The following is a 16,756-nucleotide window of genomic DNA, read 5'->3' on the forward strand; positions in this document are numbered from 1 at the left end:
GGTGGCTCTTATTTAGGCCATGATAGCTTGAAAAAAATCAGGCTGATCCTGGAAACTGCATTTGACAAATGTCAGAAGGTGGTAAATCTGAAACATCAAATAACAGGAAAAAGGTATGTAAGCTGTATTTGTAAACTATTCAGCTCAGATTAGAGGAGACACATGAATAATTAATCACAATTCCTATTCATCTTAGTATAAATAGAGAGAAGTTTGTATTGGGAGAAGATAATAAGGACATTGTCTTTTGATTCTTAACTAGAACTTAAATATCTCTCAGTCCCGAAAAAAAGTAACTTCATGTTTTTTTCCCCAAGAATGGGGAAGAGGATAATCTGAACCTGGAAAAGCTGATAAATAAAGTTTTTGATTAATGGAACTTAAAGCCCATGGTAATGTCAAAAAAGAGAATGAATATGAACTGGCCATTGTCTTGCTTTTGAATTAAAAAAACTCATAATCTTGTTTTGAAATCTATCAAAGTTTACAGAAATTATGCTCCTATCTTCTGCATATATATAATGTACATTACAAGTGTATTTCCTAGTAGGCAGTGAAGCTTGACTTACAAATCTACAGGAATTGCATAATATTCAATACAGAGTAAAGAAAATGATAAAAAAAATCCACCCCCAGTCTTTTTATGAAACCTAAGTATTCTTAATACATCAGTGGAAATTTAATTGCTGCTATAAGACTTAGTGAAGTCAACTGTGTTGTTATTAATTATAGAGCTGTTACTAATGCCCAAGAATTATATTTAAATAAGATTTAATCTTCTTTTTCCACATTCTAATGTATTGTATAATTATGGTTTTCTCTTACTTTGCTTTTGCAATATTTATTTAGAAATTAAGTCAGCCCTATTTCAAGTAAGTTAGGCATTTATGGTTCTGGACAAAGAAAAGTTATACTGCAAATTGGTAATGCAGGGAATTTAAGCTAGTTAATACAATCAAAAAGCCCCCCAATTTACCTGTGATCAAGTCTAAAACCTTTCTGAAATGCTGGGGATTTTTGTAAGGTCTTGGGTTTACTTGAAATCATCCTTGTAGCTTTTAAAATATTTGCTTGGTCTCCTAATGTCTTTTGCTAAAAGAAGTTTAAAGTCTGGAGGGAGTATTACTAATGACTCAGTTGCCCTTACTCAGGGCTGATGTTCTTTAGATAACCACTGAAGGAAACTGGGATAGGACAAAGAGTTCACTTCTTCACCTAAGCTTCTATTACCACCTTTTAAAGTTGCTATGCTGTAACACATTTACTAGACCTGAATGTTTTACAAGTTAGTTGAAGCCACAGTGCAAAGACCTTGTTCAATATAAACAGAAACTAGCAAAATATTGATGAAAACCAAATCTGTAACATCTGTTCAAGCCCTGCAGTTTAGCTGCTGCTGCATGTTGGGGCAGCATCAGCTCTTGGGTCAGTTCACCCAAGGACAGAGATCTTGGGTCAGAGATGACAACTTGCTTTCCGAGCTTTCTCTGTATTTCAGAAATCTGTATTTCATTTATTCAGAGTAACCTATGTCTAAAGCTTGCATAGATTTGCAGGCTGGTGCAGTGAGATAGCAAATCTAATTCCGTGGCAAAGCCAGTGATGTGTTTCTAGAAGCTGTTTTCTGCATTAAGGATACAGGTGGTAAGTGGGATACTTTATACTTTTCTTAGGTCCCTGTTAAAACAAATATCAAAATGACCTTTATATGGATTGTGCCTAGATTTATGGATTTTCTGCTATGAGTATTTAATGTTTTTATTTTAAGCACTGTCATTTATTCACCTTTCCCTTTAAATATCCAGTGAAAAGGAAAATCTAGTCACAGGGAAATATGTTGCTACTATGAGCTAAGCCTCCACCAGAAAAGGGAGGAAAAGTAATTGTCTGCTTTTGTTTTTTTTTTGCTCAGATCCTTTTGTTGTCATTAAATAACAAAAGAGTCTCAGGAGAAGGCAACTGGGATAGGGTTTAACTCACTCAAGTGAAATGTTATTATATATTTGTTTTTATAATGAGATTGAAGATACCAGATTCTGTGAACCACACTCTTTAAGTTTGCTTTCAAAGGCTTGTGTTTGGTCTTGCATTTTTAGAGGCTGGCACGAGAAACTGGGCTGAATACCACCAGTTCTAACAGCAGCAAAAAGGAGGAGCAAGAGTGTACTGCCAGAATAACGTAGGGAACTGAACCTGATCCCTTCTTGTGTGCTGCCTGCATGTTATGGCTGCCTGGAGAACAGAGGGACTCACAGAAGCCATTAACCATCTTCTCCTGTTGCCTGTGCACTTTCCCTCTGCAAGTGCTCCTGGTGGCTGCTGCTGCAAGGTAACAGATGGTGGGGACTGGGTAGGCTGCCGTGTGCACATTGAATCCGATTGTTCATGTTCAGGCATCCTGTATGAGTAATTTTAATGCTGACATCATATTATGCTATTTACAGAAATATGGCAGTCTATGTCATAATCCCTATTTAGGATGCATTATAGAATGATTTTGTCATAACCTCACTTATGTTGAATTCATAGGAAATAAAGCAAAGTAAGGTAAAAGGTCTGAGGAATTTGGAATTTCCAACTGAATTTGCTAAGCCCTGAACTGCAGGCCTAAGCCTGAGTTGACTTAGAATATGAATCTTGAGCTTGATGCTATTAATATCATCAAGGTTCTTTAGTTAAAAATAGATGATCAAAACATTTATATTAGTTTTTCTTAATGCCAAACCAGCTGTTGTAGAGATGTTTGTACAACATTGTGTAAGATATATTAAAAAATTCTTCCAACTAATATCCCTAAAGTCTTGTTAATAGGAGAAATCCTCCCAGCTGATAACTCTACAGGCTTGTTAGCAGATTATTTTAGGCAAAAATCCTCTCGCTGTGGCCTGGGCTCTGGCCAAGCCTTGGCCCTGGCTGTTTGGTAAATGTGCCATCAGAACCAGGTACTTACTGTTGATTTGGGTCTATAAAAGCTGGACCCCTGTTTTGGGTGAACTGGAGACCTCATCTATGAGTGGTCACAATGGGTGGGATTTTCCCAGTTGCCAGGAAGGGTTCTCCAGGTCTTTGCTGTGAAACAGGGCTCCCCAGCAATTGCAGACTCTGGATGATGGTAAAGTATTTAGGCAATTGGTGATGTGTCTTTCTCAAACACTATTCTCTCTCTCTTGTATAATAGTGATTAGATGCATCACCTTGCTTATGTTTGCTTGTTGCTGAAGCTGAGCGAGTAATAAGCTTGTTTTATCAAATATATCCTTTTACTTCTGTTTTGCCTCAATAATAATAGTAAACTAAGACCGTTCTTTCTATTGGTGTCTGTGTCCTTTCTCTCACCCCCTTTATCAATTGGCAAAACACCAGCCCAAGGAAGGAAATTAGGGCTGTGAATGCAGAGAGTAACTCTGAACAGGAGTAGGAGAAGTAGCAGGTGGCTGCTCTGTGATCAAGCCATGGTCTCAGGGAACTTGCTAGCAGGCAGATGTTGTTTTTGCAAAATGAGCATGGCCACAAGCGTGTTGGCATGTTGGTAGTCTAGTGGAATAGTCAGGGAGTAGTTATGTAGGTAGGTGGCCAATTCAGATTGTTAATAGTTTTATTTACTAATAATGCAGATTTTGGTGTGCTGAACAGAAGTATGTTGACAAAATAACACACAAACTTGATATTGCCACTGATGCCACAGGGTTTGTGTTGATCAGAGAATAAGGACTTAATTTTTCATTATTGTTGAATTAGTGTGATGCAAAGAAGAGAAAACCTGAAGTATAACACAAATAGTAGTTAACTAGGAAAAATCAGTCTTCAGAAACTGCAGCGGAAAACTTGAGTTGTCCATCTATCTCTGCATGAGATAAGTAATACTTCTAAAATAAAAGTAATAGCAGGTATTTAATATCTTGTGAATCTCAGCATTGTGATTTTATTACTAAATATCACTAGTGCTTCGATTTATTGTTCCCTGTTTTCCTTCTCCGTACTTGCATTTCCTGGGTAGGGATTTATCTTCCATAACAAGACAAATACTGTAAACACAGTCATAGGAGAAAAAATGGAAAGTAATTTGTATATTCAAGATTATGGCAGCAAACCAAGCCATGCATTTTAGGAATAGTTATAAGCATTACATATGTAGGCATATACATAACATTACATAGGCTGTGTAAGGAGTTTTGTACTATGAAAGTTATTTCTCCCAGATAGCTTCAGGTATGTATTTTGTACATTAACATGTGAGCTCTCTTTCTTTTGGACGGGATTTTACTTTTCTCAAATCCACCTTAGTTACATGACTAAAGTGCTTGGGATACTGAAACAGGTGTGCTGTTTAAAGGGGAAATATTTCCTTTATTTTCTGTTAAGGCTTTGGTACTTCAAGCTTTCTTTAGCTGCGATTGCTGACGTACATTTGTGGTCCCCTCTGTCACACTGGAGAGAGCAGAGGTAATTACAATCATTGTGGCAGCTGGTATTGATAAGTTAACATGAGATGACTCCTTCTTGTCCTGTATTTGCTCTAATTCTAATTCAGTGGATCATATTTCTGAGCATAAGCTCACATGCATAGTGGATTTAGTTAAAGATGTTGCAAGGGAATTGTAGGTTCCAGTGCTTGAGGCAGAGGCAGCACATAAAGGAACACATCTATAGCAATCCAGCAAATATAGGCATGGTAAGGAAACTCAAGAGAGGAAAGCCTTTTGGAGGAGTTCCTTGACATTTATGTGGAGAAAAAGCCTTAATTGTTTTTATAGGGTTCTTGAGAAGCTGACTCTCTGATGTTTATGGGGTTCATCAAGAGAGGACCTTTAAGACATTTATAAGGTTTAAGAGGAGAGTGTCTCTATGAGCTTTATGGCCTTTATGAATTTTGTAAGGGGTTTATAAAGAGAGTGCCTTCAGGAGGAGAACACCTTTATGAGGTTTTGGTGTTTATGAGGAGAGTGCCTTTAGAAGGCTGAAGGCCTTCATGAGGAAAGCAGCATTACAATATTTACAGGGTTCATGAGGAGATTTCCTTTATGACACTTAGGGGTTTATGAAGACATCATCCTTGGAAGTTTATGGGAATTATGAGAAAAGCCAATTTCTGAGGCTTTTCTCTTGATGAGGGGACTACTTTTATGAAGTTGATGTGGTTTTTGAAGACAGCACCTCAGTGAAGAGAGTGCCTTTATGATTATTATATCTTTTATGAAGACAGCATCTTCAGGAGGAGACACCTTCATGAGGTGACAACTTTATGAGATTTCTGGGTTTTATAAAGAGATTGTGTTTATGTTGCTTATGATGAGAGCATCTTTATAAGGAGATTGCTTTTATGAGTTTTATGGCCTTTTTGAAGTTTATGAAGTTTATGAGTTGAGTACCTCTGTGAGGTTTATGGCATTTATAAGTTGAGTGCTTTTATGAGGTATAGGTGTTTTATTAAGAGAGTACCTTTATGTGGTTCCTGATGTTTATGAGGAGATCTCCTTTAGGAAGCTTATGGGGCTTATGAGGAAATCACCTGCATTAGGACAGTACATTTATGAGGTTTATGGTGTTTATGAGGCGGATGTCTTAAGGAGAAGAGTGCCTTTGTGAGGATTATGGGGTTTCTGAGAACAGCACCCTTATGAGGTTTATGTGGTTTCTGAGGAGAGGTCCTCTATGAGGAGAATATTTTATGAGGTTTATGGGGCTTATGTGAAGAGGGACTCTCCTCACAAACCTCATAATCCAAATAAACCTCATAAAGGCACTCTCCTCATAAGCCCCACAAATATCATAAAAGCACTTTTCTTGTGGGGACTGTCTCCTCATGAAGGCCATAAATTTCTTAAAGACACTCTCTTCATAAACCCCCTTATTGTCATAAAGACATTCTCTTCATCAATTCCATAAAATTCAAAAAGGCCTTTAATACCATGAAGGCCATAAAGGTCATAAGGATACTCTCTTCCTAAACTCCATAAACCTCATATTGGTGCTCTCCTCCTCAATACCATAAAATTCTTAGAGACCCTGTCCTCGTAAAGCCTATAAATATCATAAATAAAAGCATATATACAATCACCTGAAAATGACTTTGTCTTCAGAACCCCCATGATCCTTATAATGCTGCTCTCCTCATAAACTCTACAAACCTCATAAAAGCACCCTCATTACAAAGCAGCCTCCACATAAACCCCATAAACCTCATGAAGGCATTCTTCTAATATACCCATAAACCTCATAAAAGGTTTGCTTTCCTCATAATCCATGCTTTCCTCATAATCCCTCTAATGGTCATAAAGGCGCCCTTATAAGTATTATGGAGTTTATGAGGAGAGCACCTTTATGAGGTGAGCAGCTTTATGTGCCCTTATGTTTATGGGGTTTACAAGGAGATATCTTTTATGAAGTTGATGGGGATTATGAGGAAAGCACTTTTCTAAGGTTTATGGTCTTGATGAGGAGACTGCATTTATGAAATTTGTAGTTTAGGCAGGGAGTGCCTTTATGAAGTTCATGGGGCTTTTGAGGAGAGAGTCTTTATGAGCTTTATGAGGACTGCACCTTTATGAGGTTAATTAGGTTTTTGTGGAAAGAACCTTAATTAGCATAGTATTTTAAGGTTTTTAGGGTTTATTAGGTGAGCACCTTGATGAGGACTTTGGGGTTTATGAGGTGACTGCCCTTATGAGGTTTAAGGTGTTTATTAAGAATGGACCTGCTAGAAAATTTTTTGTGTTTATGGGGAGATATTGTTTATGGGGTTTATGGGTAAAGCACCAGTAAGAGGTTAATAAGGTTTATCAGGAGAGCACCTATATGAGCTTTATGAGGTTTATGGTCTCCAGTGAATTTAATGGGGTTGATGAGGGGAGTGCCTTTATGATGTGAAATGGGTTTGTGAAGAGAGCACCTTTATGTGGAATGCACCTGTATGAGGTTTTCAGGGTTTAGGAGGCAAGCAGCTTTAAAACGTTTATGGCCTTCATGACCAAATCCACCACATGAGCACGTGGTCTTCATGAGAAAAAGTGCCCTAATGATTTTTACAGGGCTTATAAGGAAAGTTCCTGTTACACCCCAGGTACTTAAATTCAGGGGTTAAACTCACAGTTTCTTTACTCTAGCTGATGCAAAGGAGAAATCCCCACCAGATATTTTCAAGAAGAGAAAATTACACAAAAGTTTACTGGCAAAAATATAGAAAATTAGGAAGCTTTGGCAAATGAGTAAATATAGCTCCAAATCAAATATAAAACACTTACTATAGCATTATTTAGTATTTATGTAGTATTAACTTAGCAGAAACTTAGCATTTGCTTAGCACAAACATAGCCCGTTTAATCTAGAAATTTTTAAATCCATAATGTGTTAAGTAATCCCAAAAATTCCATGTAAAGAGGATTAGGAGAAGAAGAAAGAGACAGAATGAAAGAAGAGATACCAAAATACACACATATAGCTACCAACTGCTAGGACTCCAGCGTGAACTCCAAAGAAGCTGGCATACTCCAGACCCATGTAACGCCAATACTGGGGGCTTTTAAGCCCGAGGCTCTTCCTGGGTGGGATTTCTGATCATTTGGCCAGTCAGGGGCTGGGTCAGCAGCACCCATGGTGTGTGATTGATTGACAGCTTGGCCAGGGCTGGGACCGTGGCTCTGGGCTGGGGTGGGGAATTTCACTGTGTTGCTTTTGCAGGACCTAATCTGCCCCTTCCACCAAACTCATTCCAAAACATTTCAAAATGTGCTGAGACATCAGAGTTATTCAGTCTCTGGCAACCACCCCATGTCTCAAAACATTGACTGGCACCACCATCCTGGAATGTTTTCTCTTGTGTCCAATCAGGGCACCATTCCTCTCCTAGTCCAGTCTAGCAGAGAGAGCAGAGAGAAAAGAAGAGAAAAGCATACTGGAACTCATATGATGGGTAGCTGCTATTCATAAACCTAGCTAATATCCTTCTATGCAGTTCACACACACACCTAGACCACCTCCCCTCCTTCCCCCATCCCATGAGTCCAAAAATTGCAGGACAGTCAGGTTCTGGGAGGGAGAGTTCATGCAGCAGTCTTTCAGCACCCAGAGTCCAGCAGATCAGTCCATGATTTCTGGTGTATTCCTGGAGACAGCACTTTCCTTCTATAAGATTTCATATTCACTAACTAATTCTTAGATAATTTACACAACTATTTTTGTACTTGTAAGTCAGGTTCCAAAATAGCTTGGCAAATTCAATTTAGGCCACCTTGCCTTTTGGAGTCGACAATTTTACAGATCCAGGTGTCCCCACAACCCAAACAAATACACAAGTCCCAGATTTACCAACTTTATCCCTCCCACCAACCAAGTTTCAGGGAGATTCCCAGAGCCTGTACTCAAGAGGAGAGAAAAGGGAAATGGACATCATGGGAAACAATATAGAGTACAATTCTGCTATCTAAAATTATCTGGATTGCCTCAGGCATGGGAGTCAAATATATAGTAACACTCATTCATTCCAATCTCCTTAGCATATTATTTTCAGGGTCCTGATTCTGGCCAAAAACCTTTTCAACTTAACCAAAACCTTCAGTGGCTCTCCAGCCAAAAATCTTTTAGTCACTTCTACAGCTGGCGAGAACTTTCCAGCTGTCACTGTTGAGTCAGGGATGGGAACAAAGACTCCAGTCTTCAGAAGGTGAACAGAAGGCATTTATTCTTTCTTTGACTGAACTGAGAATATCTACATCCAGCTGCTATGCTTCTGCACTATTATGCATTTCATACCACTACTACATGTGCTTCCCTTGGTTATTTAATGCTTTGCCCTGAGAAGATAGCAAGAGAGAGGCACACAGATTAGTTTCCATAATCATATGACCTCCCAAAACTAAATTGAGGGAGGAACCTTTTCCACTCACCATGGCAACCAGTGAGAAAATATGAATATTTAAAAATACTGTAAGCAGACTTACATAGACATTTAACCTTATACAAACATATATGAATATAAATAGAGTAATAACAACAGTCAGAAATGTGACGATCACTAATGAAGTTATCTAGTACTCTAACAATACCTATGAGTATTCTCAGTATCATGCAGGCAAACAAGATGGAGTAGCCAACGATCCTTTGAGACCTTTCCATTTTTAATTAGTTAAATAACTAATTATCAATGTGATGTTAGAGTGGTCCTTAGTGAAATGGACATCCTACTCTTTTACTCATTTATTTCTCTGGCATTTGAAGCCATTCTTGCTATTACAATTATCATAAGTGCTTGCTGGAATAGCTGATTAATCCAGGAACAAATAGCAGTGTTGGTAACACTGTTCTGGAATGACAAAAACAAAAATATTTTCATGTATTTTATTTTAGAATACCGCATTTTGTGGAGCTTTATTTGCAGCAGATTTCCATATGGTTCCTCTGTGTTTTTTTGTTTGCAGCAGATTTTATTAATGTCTGGATGTATACCCAGATTATTGGTTTAGGAGAATATATGGAAACAATAAACTTGCAAAATAATGAAAGCATTTTTCCTGCATCAACAGCAATTCTACAGCAATTCAATAATAGCAGGCAAGGCTTAATATCCACTGCCACCAGAAGGAGGCAGTACAGGAGCAAATACAAAGTTTCATTTGAAAATACAGGGAAACTAAGTTTCTATGTCTTATTAGTGAGCTTTTGTGGATATTCAAGTTTACCTCCTGATCCCAGCTCACCTTTTGGGAGTGGATCTGAGAGTTTTTTGTTGTGGTCAAAATCTCTAAATTTCAAAATTAATAAAATAATCTAAAAGAAGGCTGAAAGGGTATCAGCTACTTCTTGTGCCTTGTTTGGAAGCTTGTGACTTCCCACACACTCCCAGTATTTTTATTGCATGTTGAAGTGGGAAGAGGGATCAGTTCTCCCCCCTCCCACAAGTTTAAACCTTTTATGCAACAGTAGGCATCCTAATTAAAAGACCAAAGTTTTTTGCCATGTGCTGTTTCCTCAGAAAGCTTTATTTCATTTCCCCACATCAGTAAAATTTTCAAAAGAGTCTCTGTTTTATTTCCTTTGGACTGGTTGTTAATTCACCCCTGCAGCTTAGTCAGTTTTGTTTCAGGGTGTGATATTACCACCATCAGCAAAAGGACAGGGCTAAGAGTGATTTTTAGAGGGCATAGGCTCTGATGAGTTGTATCCTTCCTTCAACGAATTAATGGAGGTGACATCAGTAGCATCATAGCCAGGAGGTCCTTCCTCCCTCTCCTCATTTTTTACATATAGGCAGAGTTCAAGGTGTGGGGAGGAGTCTTTGGGGTGAACTCTTCCCTTTGGATGAGATTATGTTCATGGAGACCCAACACCTGCCCCAGGCTGGCATGCAAGCTTCTGCCTAGGGTGTTAATTCGCATCATTAAAGCCCTTTGGCTTTGCAAAAATTGGTTTAATAGGTTTCTCAGGTTCTGGGATAGTTGCTTTTGAGCCATCAGCTCTTATTCTGCCCTGAGGCAAGAAATGGTTTCAGCCTCTAAGGCAGATTGCAATTTTACCAGTTCTTCAGCAGAAGTGTGCTTCTCTTTTGGGCCCACCATCTCAGATTCCCATAGGACTCCCTGGGTAGTCATCTTAGATGGACCATGTTCTTCCTGGCCAGATTTCTCCCTTTGCCAAAGTTCCAATTCTCTCTGTTGCTACCTGCGGTTTTTGCCAGTTTTTCTCAGAGACAAGCTTATGATGACTTCACTTGGAGAGCAATCCTTGCTTGTCCATGACCTGATTGCTGGAGAATATTTGTTTTAACCAAAACCACTTCCTTCTGTAGCTAACAGTTCCCTCCACACACAAACACCTCTTCACCAAAACTCAGAGTATCCTGCACAATTATAGCAGCACCTTTGTGAGGTTGATAACATTATTTTGAAGAGTGCCTTCATGAGGTTTATGGTGCTTCTGAGGAGAGTACCTTTATGAAGTTTATGAAGAGAGTGCCTTTATGTGGAGAGTGCCCTTATGCAGTTTGTGGAGTTATGAGGAAAGCATCTTTCTGAGGTTTATGATCTTGATGAGGAGCATGTATTTATGAAGTGTAAATAGTTTATGCAGAGATTGCCTTGATGAAGAAAGCACCTCTTTGACATATGTTTGCCTTATGAAGTTTTTAGGCTGTTTTTAGGAGGAAACTGTCTTTGTGAGGATTATCAGTCTCTGAGGATAGCAACCTTATGAGGTGTATGGGGATAATTAGGCAAATGCATTTATGAGGTTTTGGGGTTTTATAACTTGAGTGTCTATATGACATTTCTGGGTTTTCTGAGGAGAGCACCTTTGTGAGGTTTATAGAGCTTATGTGGAGAGGCACTCTCCTCATAAACTGTATAAACTTCATTAAGGTGGCCTCATAGTAAACCCATAAAACTGATAAAGGCCCTTTCTTCATAAAAGCCATGAACTTAATGAAATTGTCTTCTTATGAGGGTCTCTCCTCCTGAAGATGCTCTCCTCAGACACCACATAAAATTCATAGACATTGTCTTGATAAACCTTATAAATTCCATAAATGCACACATGCATAAACCACATCCATCTCATAAATGCATTTTCCTTATCAAGACCTCAGAAAGGGACTCTCCTTGTCAAGGCACTCTCTGCATAAACCAGATGGACTTCATAATGCACTTACCTCATCAAGACTATAAACCTCAGAAAGTTCTTTTCACATAATCTTTATGAACTCTATAGAGGTTCTCACTTCAGAAAGCCCATAAAGATAATAAGATCACCTAATAAACAACATAAGCCTCATAAAGACACTCTCCTTGTAAATTCAATTGTCTGGGTTTGAAAGAAAAGCATCTGCTAAAGGAGGCAGGAATCTCTGTTGAAATTGACAATATGACCCCCTTCCCTGCAAATTATTATAAATTTGAAATTTAGGGTCTTTCAGGCAAAGCTATGAGAAAAGGAATAATGTATGTGTATGCATAACAAGGCAAACAAATGACAACGGTAACAACAACCACCAAGAACAGAAAATGAAGGAAACAGTCTCTCCCACTCTTTAAGCCCTTTCCCCTCTGGTGCAGTTCCGCTCACGGCCAGCAGGGGCGCTGGTGGCTCCCAGTGGGCAGGGCAATTGCGGTGATTCCTCCACGCCTGCAGGGGCGCTGTGGCACGGGCCCAGCCATTTCTCCGCATGCGGACAATGGCGGGTGGGCCCTGTGGAAAGGGATGGAGATGGGGCTTCCCTTACAAACCCCCAGGGATGGCCGATCCAGGGCCTCTCTGGACAGCAAAAGGAGCTGTGGCAGGAACCTGGAAAGCAGCAGGGTGGAATGGCAGGACGGGCTCACCCGGGGCAGCAAGAGGCAGCAGAAACTCTGCAGCTGTAGCTGGAACCTTGGGGCATCCTGGCAGGCAGGGGGGCTCTGGGCTAGTGTGACAAAAACCCAGAGCAGTGACAGAGGAATGGCAGGAGCTGGGCAGCAGCAGCCCGGCTTATCAGCAGGACAAGGTGAATGCTCTCCGAGGATCCATGAGGATCCCTGAAAGGGCTCAGGGATCCCAGAGCCTTCCCTGAGGCACCTGCACAGATGGTGAAGGGTCTTTTGTTTGGTGAGGTAGGGTATTAATAAGGTCCCAGTGCGACAGCCACTCTTAGGACCAGAGCTCCACTCACAGTAGAAGGCAGCAGAAAACAGAACTCTGCAGTGGTAGCAAATTCTTCTCACAGCTGCTGCAACTTCTTTTCTCTCTGAATGCTGGCTAAAAGCTGCCCCAGCCCCTTCTTTTCCCAGACCAATTCTCTCTATATCTTTGCCCCTTGAAGAGAAACCTTTGGATAAGAGTGTAGCCAGCCACACCCTTTCCAAGGCAACTTCTTTTGTCTCCCTTAAGTACCCAGTGGTTATTGTCTCTTTGCAAAAAAATGGGAGAAAATTCCCTAAGAGAAAGAAAACAAAAGGAAAACTGCAACCTTCAACACCAATAAAGTACATAAAAGGTGCTCTCCTCAAAAGCCTTATAAATATCATAAAGGCACTTTCCCCATGAAGGGGATCTCCTCATGAATTGTGGAATCCCCTGAATCCTCCCCCTCAGGGAATTCCCCAGAGCCTTGCCTTGGAAAAATATATCATAGTTTTCCCCACCTAGGTTGATAGAGAGGACTCAGCCCTCTGCAGCACTACTGCCAGTGTACACTAGATTACACTGGTTCCATTGGCCAGTTGGCACTGCCCACCCCAATTATTCACCCCTCATTGTCCCTACAGGTTGCTGCCCTTTTCTCTGCCCTTTGCCCGCCCCTGTGCCCTCAGGTCATTGGTCACTGACCCCATACTCAAGTCATGCAGGCCACATGGTTTTGTCTTTGTCTCTGATCCCTTCAGCATGGTTTGGAATAAATGTTCGCTGGAATACATCATACAAATACCCTTCCTGTCTTTCCTCTGCTGACCTATCGGTGGCATGTGTGTGTGCATGGACTTGAAATGGCTGCTCTTGTGGCCTTACTCTGAGCGGCTTCTGAAGGAGACACTTCAGAGAAGGTTGCAGCATTTCTACCACCCTGCCATGCTGCAACAATGAAGGACATAAAGCTCTTAATGCTGATCTCTGCATAAACTACAAAACCTCATAAAGACACTCCACATAAAGACACTCTAATCCAAAATGCCATAACCAGATAAATCCCATAAAGGCCATAAGGCTCATGAAGGTGAAATCCTATAAATTTCATAAAGGTGCTCACGTCATGAAGGCACTACTGTCATAAAGGCACTTCCTGCATAAACTACATGAATTTCATATAGGCGCTCTTCTCATCAAGACTAAATGTTAGAAAGGTACTTTCCTCAGAATCCTCTTAAAGGTTCTCACCTCATAAATTACACAAACCTATACATGTGTTCTTCTCATAATCCCTAAAATCCTCATAAAGCCGCTCTCCTCAAAAATCCCATACACCTAATAAAGCTGCTTTCTTAATAAAAATCTTTATTATATTTATGAAGTATATGTGAGAGTACCTTCATGAGGTGTACGGGTTTTTTTGTAGTGATCCCTTTAAAAAAATTATGGGCCTTATGAGGACAGCGCCCGTATGAAGTTTATGGGGATTTGTAGGAAAGCACATTTCTGAGATTTATGCTCTTGATGAGGAGAGTGCCTTTATAAAATGTATGTGGTCTCTGCATGAGTATTTATAAGGAGAGGGCCTTTGTAAGGTTTACAGGATTTATAAGGAGAGAGCCTTTTTGAGTTTTATGGGGTTTATGAGGATTGTGCCTTTATGAGGATTATCGAGTTTACTAGGATAGCTCCCTTATGAAGTTTATGGGGAGAGTACCTTTACTATGAGAATACTTTTCTTAGGTTTATGGCATTTATGAGGTTGGTACCTTTATGTGGAGCTTGGGGTTTATGATGAAGTTTAGAGATTTGTTAAGTGAGTGCCCTTTGGAGGTTTCTGGTGTTTATCTGGAGATCCTCTGTTATGAAGTTCATGGGGTTTATGAGAAGAGAGCCTTTAAGAGATTTATGGGATTTATCAGGAGAGCACCTTTAAGGGCTTTATGGCCTTTTTCAGGTTTATGGACTTGATGACATGGGGTTCTGATGTGAAATGGGTTAAAGGCAAGAGTGCCTTTACGTGGAGAGAAGCTGCATGAGGTTTTTGCGGTTTATAAGGTGAGCAGCTTTAAGAGGTTTATGGTCTTCATGAGGAAAAGCACCTTTGTGATTTTTATAGGGTTTATGAGGAGAGTGCTTGTATGATTTTCATGGGGTTTATGAGGATACATTTTCATGGAAACAGATATTTATGAGGCTGATGGGGTTTAGAATTTTATTTAGAGGTTTAGTGCCTTTTTGAAGAGTTTGAAGATGTTTGTTCAAAAGAGTTTTGAAGGTCTTGGAATAGCCTGTTTGGAGTGCATTCATCTGGGATTATGATGAGAATATTGATAGGCCTGTGTGGACTGTTCAATAACTCCATCAGAAATACAGGAATGATGCTTGTTCTTAAGATTTCTTTGAGAGATGCAGATTAATCTCTGTTGCAAATAATGGAATAACAGTTCAGAACCTGAAAAAAAGAGAGTGATGTCTTCAGGGGGCTCTGTTGAATGAAAGCATTCTTATACCTATCCTTTGAAAGGAATATCTCAAAGCTATTGAAGGCTTTCAGGAGAAGCCCTATCACAGGAGCAAGGATGGTAGAAGATGTCACGAGAAGTGCAGGAATAGTGTCGTGTTTGCACTACTGTATGAGGAAAATGAACTTGAAGAGCAGTGTACCTGGAGAGGTCTGGCCAGTTGATAGTGCTCTATCAGCCTAGGCCCAGTGCAAGCCACAGTGGATTCTGGAAGTGAAGGAAAAAGAATGTATTATATTATGTAGAATTTCCTCACTGAATGGGTTTTCAAGTATTATAACGGGTTGGGGGTATGTGGAGTCACTATCCTTGGAGGTGTTTAGGAAACAACTGGACGTGGCACTCATTGCTCTGGCCTAGTTGACAAGCTGGTGTTTGGTCAGAGGTTGGACTTGTTGATCTTGGAAGTCCTTTCCAAACTTAATGATTCAGTGATTTGATGACCAAAACAAAGACTAAGAAAGCATAGTATAAAAATAGAGCTTCCCTCTTAATTTAAATATTCATTTATCATTCAGTGAAATGTCCATTTTTAAACCTTATTAAAGAAATTTAAATCAGTATAAATATTTTTTCAGCAGTGAAAATGTAACAGTGGTCATATTATATCAGCAGTTGTACAGAAGGAAGAACAGCCTGCTCTGTTAAAACCTGAAGTGCATCCAGAACGCTGCTAAATTGCACAACAGATATTTCTGCAAATATTGAAGCAGTTAAGGTAAGTCGACCCTCCCCACACTCGTGCATCTGTCACTCTTCCTATCCGGCTCCTCCTTCATCCCATCTCTTGGATTCTGGGTAATCCTATGGTTGGAGATCAACTTTAAACATTACAAAACTTATATGGAAACACCAGATCTTAACAGAACTTCCTTCAGCCTTATAATACACGTTTAACATTCATGAGAGCCAACATTACACTAGCCATTTATTACAATGGTGATCCCCTACTTTACTGTTCAGTGCAAATGGGCCCATAATAAGTATTGTATGATATCTTTGAAATGGCATACTTCTGCATTTAGATGTGTGATTTCTGCCTGCTACAAAACATATTCCAGAAATGGTACTTGATTATTATGGTATTTATACTACTCAGGTGGCTTTGGGCAAAAATATCACTAACTAAAAGCAAGTGTGCAGTGTGTTCAAATAAAAAAAAATAGTCTAATAGTAACATAAAATACTATATAATGATCAGTGAAGCAATAGGCAATCCCAGCAGAAAACAAAATATTGTACTTTGCTTTTCCATTGATGTATTTTGCATATACACAGTGCAGTAAAAGTCTGCGGTCCAGACCTAAAAGGACAGATTGTGCATTTAATTTAATTTAATTTTTTTACTTTATTTTCCAGAATCTTATGAATAGATGTATGATTAAATTTATGCAGCTGAGGAGATTTCCCCTCCCATTTGAATATTGCATTTGTTTTTAGCATGCTAAATAACATGTATTGTACTGCAGGACTTTCCATACATTTAACATGTATTCAGAGATGACATATGACTTGCAGTGAGAAAATCTAACAAACATTCTTTTCCATATTTGTACACTTTTTGCAAGGGAAAAAGATTTGTAAATCATTAACATATGGTCTTTTATTATTTCTGTATTCCCAGTCCCATCTTTCTGAGAATT

At 39.5% G+C, this 16,756-nt stretch overlaps 2 long non-coding RNA genes across 4 annotated transcripts in view; one reads left to right on the plus strand and one right to left on the minus strand.

Moving 5' to 3' along the window:
* LOC135294927 (uncharacterized) lies at positions 1-6,248 on the minus strand. Of its 2 annotated transcripts, XR_010356906.1 has the most exons (5): positions 6,059-6,248; positions 5,440-5,509; positions 2,951-3,102; positions 2,254-2,398; positions 1-87 (listed from the first exon to the last, which is right to left on the minus strand). It is a non-coding gene; the product is annotated as an uncharacterized LOC135294927 (long non-coding RNA). The 2 variants fall into 2 exon arrangements; XR_010356905.1 differs by having other exon boundaries at positions 5,440-6,248.
* LOC135294926 (uncharacterized) overlaps positions 4,966-16,756 on the plus strand; it is a 24,610-nt gene continuing 12,819 nt past the window's right edge. Inside the window, exons 1-2 of one of the 2 annotated variants that reach the window (XR_010356903.1) lie at positions 4,966-7,060; positions 15,726-15,831. This is a non-coding gene — a long non-coding RNA (uncharacterized LOC135294926). The remainder of the gene's footprint in view (positions 7,061-15,725; positions 15,832-16,756) is intronic. The other variant, XR_010356904.1, reaches the window with a different exon arrangement.

The sequence above is a fragment of the Passer domesticus genome, chromosome 2, assembly GCF_036417665.1.
Source record: "Passer domesticus isolate bPasDom1 chromosome 2, bPasDom1.hap1, whole genome shotgun sequence".
NCBI classification, from domain to species: Eukaryota; Metazoa; Chordata; class Aves; order Passeriformes; family Passeridae; genus Passer; species Passer domesticus.